The following is a 10633-nucleotide window of genomic DNA, read 5'->3' as shown; positions in this document are numbered from 1 at the left end:
GCCCATGTTACCCCACATCCACCAGTTTCTAGATTGTGCTCTGTGGAAGATCGGGATTTTTAGCTAGAATGGCATCAAGTTCCTGGACTTTATAGTCCACATCCTGGGTTCATTCCTGACTGTGCAGTTGGTATTAATCCAGTGAGCATGGGGGTGGGTCAATGAGGGCCTCAAGCTGTGATTTTCAACAGTGTATGCAACAGAACAGAGCTGAGTGGAGACAGATGCTGATCCAGAGACAGACTGTGTCTCTGTCTCCTGCTCTTCACGGAGTCCTAGGGATCTCAAGTACCCATGAAGTAGCTGGGAGCGTGGGGGGGTGGGGGGGGAGGGAGGGAGAGAGAGACAGAGACAGAGACAGAGACAGAGACAGAGACAGAGACAGAGACAGAGAAAGATCCCAGAATGGCAGGGTGGAGACATGATCTCCAGAACTCACAGGCCGCAGGCCAGTGAAACTCTGTCTCAGTGTAATATGCAGAGAGTGATAGAGGAGGATACTCACAGTCCTCCCACAGCCTCTGCATGGGCACACATAGACTTGTGCACCACCCTTTCCCACACCAGCCTTAAGAAAGACAAACTCAAAACCTCAAGCGTGCTAAGCAGAAACTCTGAGCTCAACTCATATGATCTGAGAATTTTAATTTGAATGTGGACTTTGGTCATGGTGAAAGTCATATGACTTACTGAAATAATTTGCTACGCTTCTGCTTTGTAACTTTGTGTAGAATTTATATGCCAACACCCCTTTGCACTCAGACCCTAAGCTTAACCAACAGATGGGAATGGCTTTTGAATGCTTAGTTTTTGCTTGCAGAGCCTGTTATTGACCACAAGAGGGCAGTAGCGATCTACAAATCTTTATGGCACTCTGAAAGGTACTAGATTCTGTGCTTGTCACAGGCAAAATATGCATATTTTTGGAAGTCTTTCTTTTCTCCGAAGGAGCCCTGGGAAGACCTTGAGAAGTTATTTCACCCCAGGTGATGCCTTCAGCCAGAACCACATTAAATCAGCACAGATGGCTCTCTCTGGGCCCAAGAGCAAATGACAGTTTATTTGTAAAAGCTGAAGTTAATAATTATAATGACATACAATAGATATGATCAAAGAAAACCCTGATAGATTTATTTTAACAGGAGAGGAGCTCTCCCTGTCTCTATGATCAGTGTTATCTGACTGTCCAAGAAGCTTAAATGGAGACAAATTAGTAAATCAGCAAGAGGAGCGAGCACTGGAGAGATCACACAGACGGTCAGGCACACAGGAAAAGCCACATGACTGCCAGGCTTAGAGAGCAAATAGTTAGGGTTTTGTCGGAAAAAAAAAATACAGAAAAAAAAGGCAGATAGCACCAAGGAAATGAAGTCTCTTTCTTCTTGCTCTCTCTTACCCTAACTGTGTTTCCCTCCGTGGGACACATGACCTTCTACTATGTAAAAGGCAGTGTGTGCCAAGCCTTTCACCCTAAGAGTGTCCCGAACCCCACTGCAGCTCAGGATGGGTCCAAGGCACTGATTGATCAAGGCAATGAGTTAGTTGCCCTGATTCTTCATTATTATATTATCACAAAGTCCAACCTTATAAAATATGAAGTACGCATGAAAAGAATACAAATTGTGTGTGTGTGCACGCGCGCGTGTGCGTGTGCGTGTGCATGTGCGTGTGCCTATTTCTTTTATCAACTCACATCCAGTAATTAATAAGGACAGTGACCAGGAATTTCAAAATTCTCAGATAAAATCAATAAAATAGCTTGTCCAGACTATATATACCCTGCTGCTGCCCTGTAGCCACAGGGTGAAAGTCAGCTTCAGATTCGTGTCTGCAGGTAGACAGTATAAAGACCACGTGGACACATTAACACCATCCTCCCTGTCTGTGACACTCACCATGCTGTGAATCCCAGTTCCTCCACTGAACACAGTTGGAGCACTGGGAGTCACATGGAGACACAGCAGGATAGCTGTCTGTCACAAACCCCTATCGACTTATGTGTGCAGAATATAGTGTAACTGGTTGCTGTGTTGTTATGGTTGCTAAGGATTTTTAGACTCACTGTTAAGGGCCTGGAAGGAAAGCTCACTCCTTAATTATAAGGCTTTATGTAGTGGAGGACGCCCGTGATTCTTCATTCCCAGGATTGTCAGCAAGAAAGGCTGCAGTCTGTAAGCCTACAGTCTTGGAGAGCAGAGCTGTTTTCTCTCTCTCTCTCTCTCTCTCTCTCTCTCTCTCTCTCTCTCTCTCTCTCAAGTGTTTTTCTGACACTGATTACTGCTCTGGCCACCCTGGAAGGCTCTTCTACCCCATGTCACTTTTCAGATGATATAAATTATGTATGTGAGTGCTTGTGGGGGTGCATGCTTGTCAGTGAACGTGCATGCATGTAGGTGCTCGGGAAAGCCAGAGGACAATCTCAGGCATGACTCCTGAGGGTCATCCACCTTCTTTCTTTAGGCAAGGTCTCATCTGGAGCTCACCAACTGGGCCAGGCTGGCCAGCCAGTGATTTCTGCTGTTCCTGGAGAATCCTTTCTGGAGCCAGGATTACAAGTGTATCCCAACGTATTTGTTTGTTTACATTTATTTTGTGGTGTGTGTGTGTGTGTGTGTGTGTGTGTGTGTGTGTACACGTTTATGTGAGTGTGGAGGCTAGGTTTTCCTGGGGTATCCTCTTCAGTCACTCTTCACCTTAATATTTGAGACAGGGTCTGTCATGGAACATGGTTCTGCTAGGCTGGCTGGCCAATGTTCCCTGGGGATACACCTCTGCCCTCCGGCCTCCTCCCCATCCCCTGTCACCTTGTGTTGGGGTTATAACCAGGTGCACTGTTCCCAGGTGCACCATCACACCAGGTGGACCATCACACCAGGTGCACCATCACCCCAGGTGCACCATCACACCAGGTGCACCATTACACCTGGCCTTTCATGTAGGTGTTGGGGTCTGAACTTGGGTTCTCAGGCTGTGAGACAGGTGCTTTCCTGACGGAGCCACCTCTCTATCCCAAACCATCTACTTTAAAACCCAAATCATCTGTTTTGGTGCAAGAACTGCAGGCTCTGGGGTGTGGCTAGGCCGTGGAGACCTTGCTGCCCATGAATGGACCCCATTTCTATTCTCAGCATTGGCAAAATGTACGGCAAAACAACAGCAAACCCTTCTGGTACCACAGAGCCCGAGGACCAGCACGAGGTTCCAGAGGCGGACCCTCAAGGCCACTGGCACAGGGGCTGCTTTTCTGTGTGAAGACTTAGGGTCTTGGTGCCCATCAGGACTGGCTAAACTGGGCAGTAGAAGCCTAAGATCTCACCTCTGAGGTCCTGGTGCTTCTGACCTCCCAGGCTGGTGACCTCTCTGATTGGAACAACATCTGTTTTTGTGGGATGAAAACAATCCCAGAATAGCAGCCTGTTTCTCTTTCCTATTGAGAACTACCCAGGGATGTCATTAACTACTCGTGGTGGTTGATGAGTTGGGGGTGTCTCCTCCTCCTCATAGATCAAGGCTATGGAAGTACTTGATATCTGTCTACTCTCCAGGTAGTGAGGAAACTTAGGGGGAAGGCACTCGTTTCTGTCTTGAAGAGACTTCCAAGAAGAAGACCTCTTTGTATCTTTTTTGCTTTGCCATCTCTTTTGTGACTTCTCCCAGGCCACCAGGGAGACCTCTAAGTGCATTCATTCAAGAGAACAAGCATATATACCAGGCAAAATGTTATGAGTTTTAAAAAGTGTGCCTGGTGTGTGTGTGTGTGTGTGTGTGTGTGTGTGTGTGAATGTTGAATGACAAAACCTATTTATTCTTTTTTAAGTTTTTAAGAATCTAAATTATATATATGTGGGTCTTTGGGGGTAGGGTACATACACAGGAGTGAGTGCAAGTGTCTGCTGCTGCCAGAGATGTCATCTAGGTCTGGAGCCACAGGCAGTTGTGAGCTGCCACAAGCGGGTGCTGGGAATCGAACTCACACCCCCTGTGAGCAGTACTCCGCAATCCCTGAGCCACCTCTCCAGACCTCCATTTTCAATCCATCTTCCCATCCTCTTTCTTCTCTTCCTTCTCCTCCTTTTGTTTAAATTCAAAAGCCTCCTGCCGTAGCTTCTCAAGAGCTTGAATTCCAAGTACCTTTGCTGTGTCCTGCTGTACATAGCTCTTAGGTAGTTCGGTTTTCCTAGTGCCCTCCATGTTTGTCAGCCCCATTCCTCAGATAGGAGTCTAAAGCTCTCCCTATTGTGTAAGAGACTGGCCACTGATGAAGGCATTAACCTCACCTCTCAGATTTGCATTTTGATAAGATTGAAAACTAAGTGTAGTTGTTATCCACTAATGGAATTTCAAGACGGCACCCGGCCGTGTGGAGTCCCATTTCCTCCTCCCCGGCTGGCCAGTGCACACTAAGGGTTGTGAGCCAGCCTTCAGCCTGCAGCTATACCAATGTGCAACCCTGTCCCACCAGAACAGCTGCTGTCAAAAACCGGTGCAGAGTCCCACCACTCCTTATGGCGTCAATGAATTTCTTAAGGGCTTGCACTCGTCACACTGCTAACATCCTGATGCAGACACAGAGAACTTTGTTTCAGCTCCTGATTGGAGAGGGTCATAGCCTATGGAAGGGAAGGTACAGCAGATTTCATACCACCAGTAGCCTTGGCAGGGAGTTGAGCACAATGATAGACCAGAGAACACAAAACCAAGGCCAGGCTGGACCTTCAAAGGCTCACCCTCAGCGACCTACGTCCACCAGCCAGGCCCCACCTCCTAAAGGCTCCACAGGGCTCCCACCAGCACTCAGCTGAGGAACATAAAAATCATGTGGTGGGGACAGCTCACACTCAATCATCACAGGGAAGCAGGCCCATTTGCTGAGTGGTACTCACACTCTGACCTCAGAGGAAGACATGGTGGGCATGGGCACTCTGGTCCTTCTCAGGGCTCCTGAGTCACTGAGTTCAGCCTAGAGACCGCTTTCCCAACTAGTTCCCACGTAGTGTCGTTGTTATCGCCTCCGTAGCTCATGGGTTCCTTTGTTTTGCTTGTTCTCCAGAACACTGTGGGCTAACTCCTATGATTCATCTCACGTTGGATGAACGGGTTTTGCTTTTTGAAGGGGAAGACTTAGTCATGTTTTATCATCAAAACCTAAGGCCTTGGTTGTTTACTAGCTCTTTCTCTGTCTGAAAATGCACCGAGATGTTTATGATGACAGCGGGAGGAGGATGGAGGTCAACCCTGCGTATCAGTCCTCCACAATCGTCTGCTTTGGTTTGGAGATGGGGTTTCTCACTTGGCCTGGAAATCGCCATTTAGACTAGGTTGGCTGGCCGGTGAATGCTGTTTATGAGTGACTGTCATCTGCACATGTCTCTTTACGTGGATTCTGGGATAGAACTCAGGTCTTTATGCTTACATGACAGGCACTCAGCTCCAACTTTAACATGATTGTTAAGATACAGGAAAACTCATGAGTTGGGAAGGTAGCATGAAAAATGCTTCAGGTTCTAGCTCCAACACACACACACAGAGAGAGAGAGACAGAGAGAGAGAGAGAGAGAGAAAGACAGAGAGAAAGACAGAGAGACAGAGAGAGACAGACAGAAAGAGAGAGAGGCAGAGAGAGAGGCAGAGACAGACAGAGACAGACAGAGACAGAGAGACAGACAGAGACAGAGACAGAGACAGAGACAGAGACAGAGATGAAGAGAAGGAACTTCCAGTCTTAGGAAAGAGGTAATACTATGGGTAGATAAATAAACTCATAAAAATTCAAGAAATTGAAGGGACAAATAAAGAGCCAAAAGATAGAGGGATTGATGTTTTTCTCAAAATGGGAATTCCTCAAGTCTGTGGCGACTCTCTGGCACCTCAAAGAAAACTGGTTTGGTGTATCCAGTAAGTGTTATCTTCCAAATATAAAAAGTTAATGAGAAGACATGGACTTGGAGGTGTTTCATAAAAATCAGGACTCTCTTGCAATTTTTACAGTAGAAATTGTACAGTGAAATTTCCATGTTGTGTCTCTGTCTATCCAGGGGGCATGCTGCCTTAATTCCTAGAGCCTTGGATTCTTCATCTGTGAGGAGACCATTCCAAACTAAGCCCAAGCTTACCCCTGGGCATTTGCGGGCTCACTAGTGACTGTGCTGTGGAATATTCAGAGGCTCACATCAGCGTGATCATTCTAATCCTGGCGGCGGTCGGTGGTCCTTGGCTGTGCAGGCTGGCCTTTGCCCATTTGCACTAAACACGGGCAGCATCCAAGACAAATAGAATGATAAAAAAATGGAGCAATTAACCATGTCATAACAAGGCAGTTACACAGAACATACCTGTGTGGCATGCAGTGCCATCAGAGCACCACCTTCTCAAAACCTAAAACCTATATCCCCTGAGCAGGGGCTCCCAACCGAGCTGCTGAAACAGGGCTTCCAGGTTTCCTAGAGGATTGGGAGCAGCTTTCTGAGGTCATGTAATGAATGCCTCCCAGTTCAGGACCACAGTGTGGGGTGAGCCCGGTACCCTCAGCTCCCTCCCATCTTTTTCTGATGAGCATCCACAGATACTTAGACTTAACCCCGCCCCTTCCCCATCCCACCGCACTCCTGCCACATTGTTTCCGCAGCTGCGGTCTCCCCTCCCACCGCTGTCCTTCCTCAGTTACCGGTTTGTGCTTTCTCCTTAGCAGCGAGTCTGATGATATCACTTCCTGTTGCACAGGCGGTTTCCTGTTTGTGGAGAGAAGGAAGACAGGAGAAAGCTGAGAGGAGCTTGGGGGACCTCACTAAGCGTCTAGTCAACACTAAATACAACTCAGACTTCTGGCATAAATAGGGGGTGGCAAGAGCCACTTAAAAATAAAACCACGAATCTGCTTCTGTCTAGTCATCTAAGAAGTCTGTCGCGAATTGCCTGGGGCAAAGGACTTCTTTGAGTCTACCTCCTTCCAACCCAATCTTACACCTGAACCTTCTTATTTAAATCTCTGTCAAGCAGGTTTTGATCACTGAAACTTGAGGTTGAGTGAGCACCCCGCTCAACTGAAAGAAGGGTTCCGGGAGAGAACAGCTGGTGTGTAGAGCTGGTTAGATCTTTCCACACTCATTATCTCCGCCACAGACATGCTGATCGAATCCTATCCTTATCAAAGTTTAGTGTAACTAAAACTCGAGAGGTGACCCGCCTATGCTTTGTAGCACGAAGAAGCAGGACTCATATCAACCTGGGTTGTTGAGTCTGATGCAACATTCTCTGTTGTCCCATAAGTGATGTGCCCTGGCTATTCCATCAGGACCCAGTTGTCATAGGAGAAGGAATTCCACGGGCTGGAGAGAGAGAGAGAGAGAGAGAGAGAGAGAGAGAGAGAGAGAGAGAGAGAGAGAGAGAGAGAGAGAGAGAGAGAGGCAAACCAGCTTGAGCGGGTTCTCCATCAGTGGAGATCTACAATCATTCTGTGCTTGTTTATGAGAGCTTTCACTTGGAGCCCACTGTTCCATGTCTGAGCCTTTGTGCTATGCTGGCAAGCAGAAACCTGAGACACAGGAAGCCGAGGCGAGTCTTAATTGGTCACTACAATAACGGCTTTGGATGGATTTTCCCTTCCGATGAATCACCCTCAGGTGGCCGGTGAGTCAGGCTGCTTAACTGTAATCTTTAATTCGGGTCTCACTCATAAACAGTTCTCCTTACTTCAGAAGTCTTTAATTTAAAAGTCGGGACAGTGGGAGTCATGGCAGTTGGAGCAGTCATTTCAGAATTTCCCCCATGGCTGGAGAGGAGCCTGAGAAATAAAAGCAAGACTCTTCATTCACTGTTGTCGTGCCAACAGTGAAGTCACCTGCAGGGTTCCTCCAAGATGGAAAAGGAAGAACCTCAAGGTTCTGCTCACGAACCCAGAGGTGGGGTCACCCAGAACCTTGCTGGGGTGATGGCAGAGAGGATGAGTTTTTAAAAGAGATTCTTCTATTCTTTGTTTATGTGTCTTTGTGTGAGTGGAAACTAAGTGTATACAGCTGCCCCTGGAGGCTGAAGACAGAGTTGGGGATCCCCTGGAGCAGAAGTTACAGGTGATTCGGAGCTCATGATGCAGGTGTCAGAAAAAGAACTCAGGACCTCTGGAAGGGCAGCAAGTGCTCTTAACCACTGAGCCATCCTCTCTCCAGTCCCAGAGGAGTTGAGTTTAAAAGTTTCTCTTCAGCTTTCAGAAAGATCTCCCTGGCTGAGGAAGGAGATAGGAATTCAGCTTATGGTTTCTTGAGGGCCATCTCCAAGTCCCTAACAAAGCCAGACGTCACTGAACTGCATACGTGGGTTGTCCCTCTGTTCAGAGAGGTGGGGAGAGTTGAATTTACTGATGGCTCAAGACTTCAAGGAGCAGATCCTGAACTGACATTCTTCACAATACTGGAAAGAGATGCCTAATGTAGGTGCTACCTGTAGCTAGCTCAGCAGCTGAGCCAATGCCAGCCTCTAAGCCTTCCAATGCAAATGCACAGTGTAAGACTTTTCCCGGTTTTTACAGAAGGATGAAAACAACGGAGACAAGATGCTCTGATTCCTGACCAATGGCGTACTTTCAATCCCCAGAGCGTTCGTCTCTAGGTCATCTAGTGATGTTTGGAGCAGGCGCAAACAAGCAGTATACATATCCACATTCTCATGCTTACACATGTGTCTACGTACACAACAAAGTGTGTCAGACTGTCTTCCCAAACGGGAAGTACTCAAATTCACACTCGAATTTGCTGCAAGTTTAAAAGTTTCACCATCTCAAAAATAAAAATAAATTTTAGCAGCTGGAGAGATGGCTCAGTGGTTAAGGGCACTGGCTACTACTCTTCTAGAGGACCCAGGTTCAATTCCCGGCACACCAGATGGCGGCTCACAACTGTCTGGAACTGTCACAAAACTGTCCATTTCCTGCATCCGACACCTTCACACGTGCAGGCAAAATACCAACACATGGAAAATTCAAAAAGAAAAGTGAAAATCTTTTAAAAATAAATTTTAAAAGTTTCAAAATACCGTATAGGCTAGATCGCTGGTCTGTTTTCTACCTCACCCTCCATTTTAAAGGTTGCAACAAGCCCTTCGTGGTGTAAGAGCACATACTCTATGCAGGGCAACACAATTTACATGCTAAATAATATGACAGTAGTATTAAATAGACCTGTCCTTTTTAAAGATTTTATTAATTTTATTTTGTGTATTAAGTTGCTTGCATGTGTGTCTGTGCACTGTGTACAGGCCTGGCACTCAGAGTGAGTCAGGTCTCCTGGGACTGCTTGTGAGTCACCACGTGGGTGCTGGGAATTGAACTCAGGTCCACTGGAAGAGCAGCCAGGGCTCTTAACCACTGAGCCATCTCCCCAGCCTGTGTTACATTTTTAAACAGAAGGATTAAAAAAAACAAAAAACAAAAAACAAAACATTCAGGCTACAAAGTTCTTTGTCCAGCGGAACAAACTCAATCCCTTTTCTAACTGGGGCAATGTGACAAATACCCTCAGTGACTTCCTATTTCACCAGGGGCCAATGGTATGAAAAAGAAAGCCCGGCTTTCACGGTGACCACCCCAGAGGAGGAACGTGTGCTGGGTTATTTTGCAAACATGATTCTTGCTACTCTGATAGCAGAAAGTTGAGTTCATACATCATCATAAAAACCGGAAGCTGTCACAAAGTTGAAATTAGGGCAAAATAGTTTCATGTCTTATTTCTTGTGTCCTTTTGCCTTCTCTCCGCCTTCCCTGACACCTTTCCCCATCTCTTGACTTCCTGTTCAACTGAGTAGACTTTACCTGCCCTTGTGCCTTTACATCTGTGGTTTTCAACCTCCTCAACGCTGCCACCTCAAGTTGTGGTACTGCCCAACCACAGAATTATTTTCGTGTAATTTTGGCTTTGTTATGAATCTGAATGTAAACCTCTGAGTTTTCTGATGGTCGTAGGTGGCCCCCGAGAAAAGGTCATTTGATTCCGAAAGGGATTGCGAGCCGATGATTTCCTCGAACACGTGTATACTTCATAAGCTAAAGATTCTGGATATGAGCTCCTGTTTCTGAAATACAGCCACTGAGGCCTTTCTCCTGCTCAGTGAGCTTCCTGTTTGTTTTGCTAATGATCTCTTTTGCTGTGTAGAAACTCTAATTTCATGTAGCTACATCTGGTGACCCTCAGATTGTGCTGCTGGGGCACTGTTCAGGGAATTCTTGCTTTGCCTAGTGTCTTGAACAGTGCATTTCCTCCAGCATTTCCGTATCTCAGGTTTTAAATTATGATCTTTGGCCCACTTTGAGTTGACTTTTGTACAGTGTGAAAGATGCAGATCTACTCTGATCTTCTGCTTGTGGACACCGAGTTTTGCCATTACCATATGTTCAGTAGGCTGCCTTTTGTCCACTGCATGTTTGAGCCACTTTTGTCAAAATGTCAGTGGCCATAGCGGTGTTGATTTATTACTAGCTGCTCCAGTCCGTGTCTTTAGGCTATCTGTTTCTATGCCACTACCAGCTGGGCTCTACTGCGGCTGGCATTGAAGGAGGATACCAGACCAAGACAGGTATCCATGCCTATGTTCTTTCTCCAGCGTGCACAAATTCGACTGCCTATTCTTTTTTAGCCATCTTCTATAG

General features: G+C 46.6%; 1 long non-coding RNA gene across 2 annotated transcripts; it reads right to left on the bottom strand.

Annotated features, from left to right (window-relative positions):
* Positions 1 to 3080: 3080 nt before the first annotated feature.
* On the bottom strand, positions 3081 to 7488 carry LOC143434659 (uncharacterized). Of its 2 annotated transcripts, XR_013104305.1 has the most exons (3): positions 7223 to 7488; positions 6665 to 6728; positions 3081 to 6243 (listed from the first exon to the last, which is right to left on the bottom strand). It is a non-coding gene; the product is annotated as an uncharacterized LOC143434659 (long non-coding RNA). The 2 variants fall into 2 exon arrangements; XR_013104304.1 differs by lacking the exon at positions 7223 to 7488 and having other exon boundaries at positions 6665 to 6952.
* Between the last annotated feature and the right edge of the window lie 3145 nt (positions 7489 to 10633).

Source organism: Arvicanthis niloticus, chromosome 16 (genome assembly GCF_011762505.2).
Source record: "Arvicanthis niloticus isolate mArvNil1 chromosome 16, mArvNil1.pat.X, whole genome shotgun sequence".
Taxonomy (NCBI): domain Eukaryota; kingdom Metazoa; phylum Chordata; class Mammalia; order Rodentia; family Muridae; genus Arvicanthis; species Arvicanthis niloticus.
This window is presented reverse-complemented; position numbering and strand designations above follow the sequence as displayed.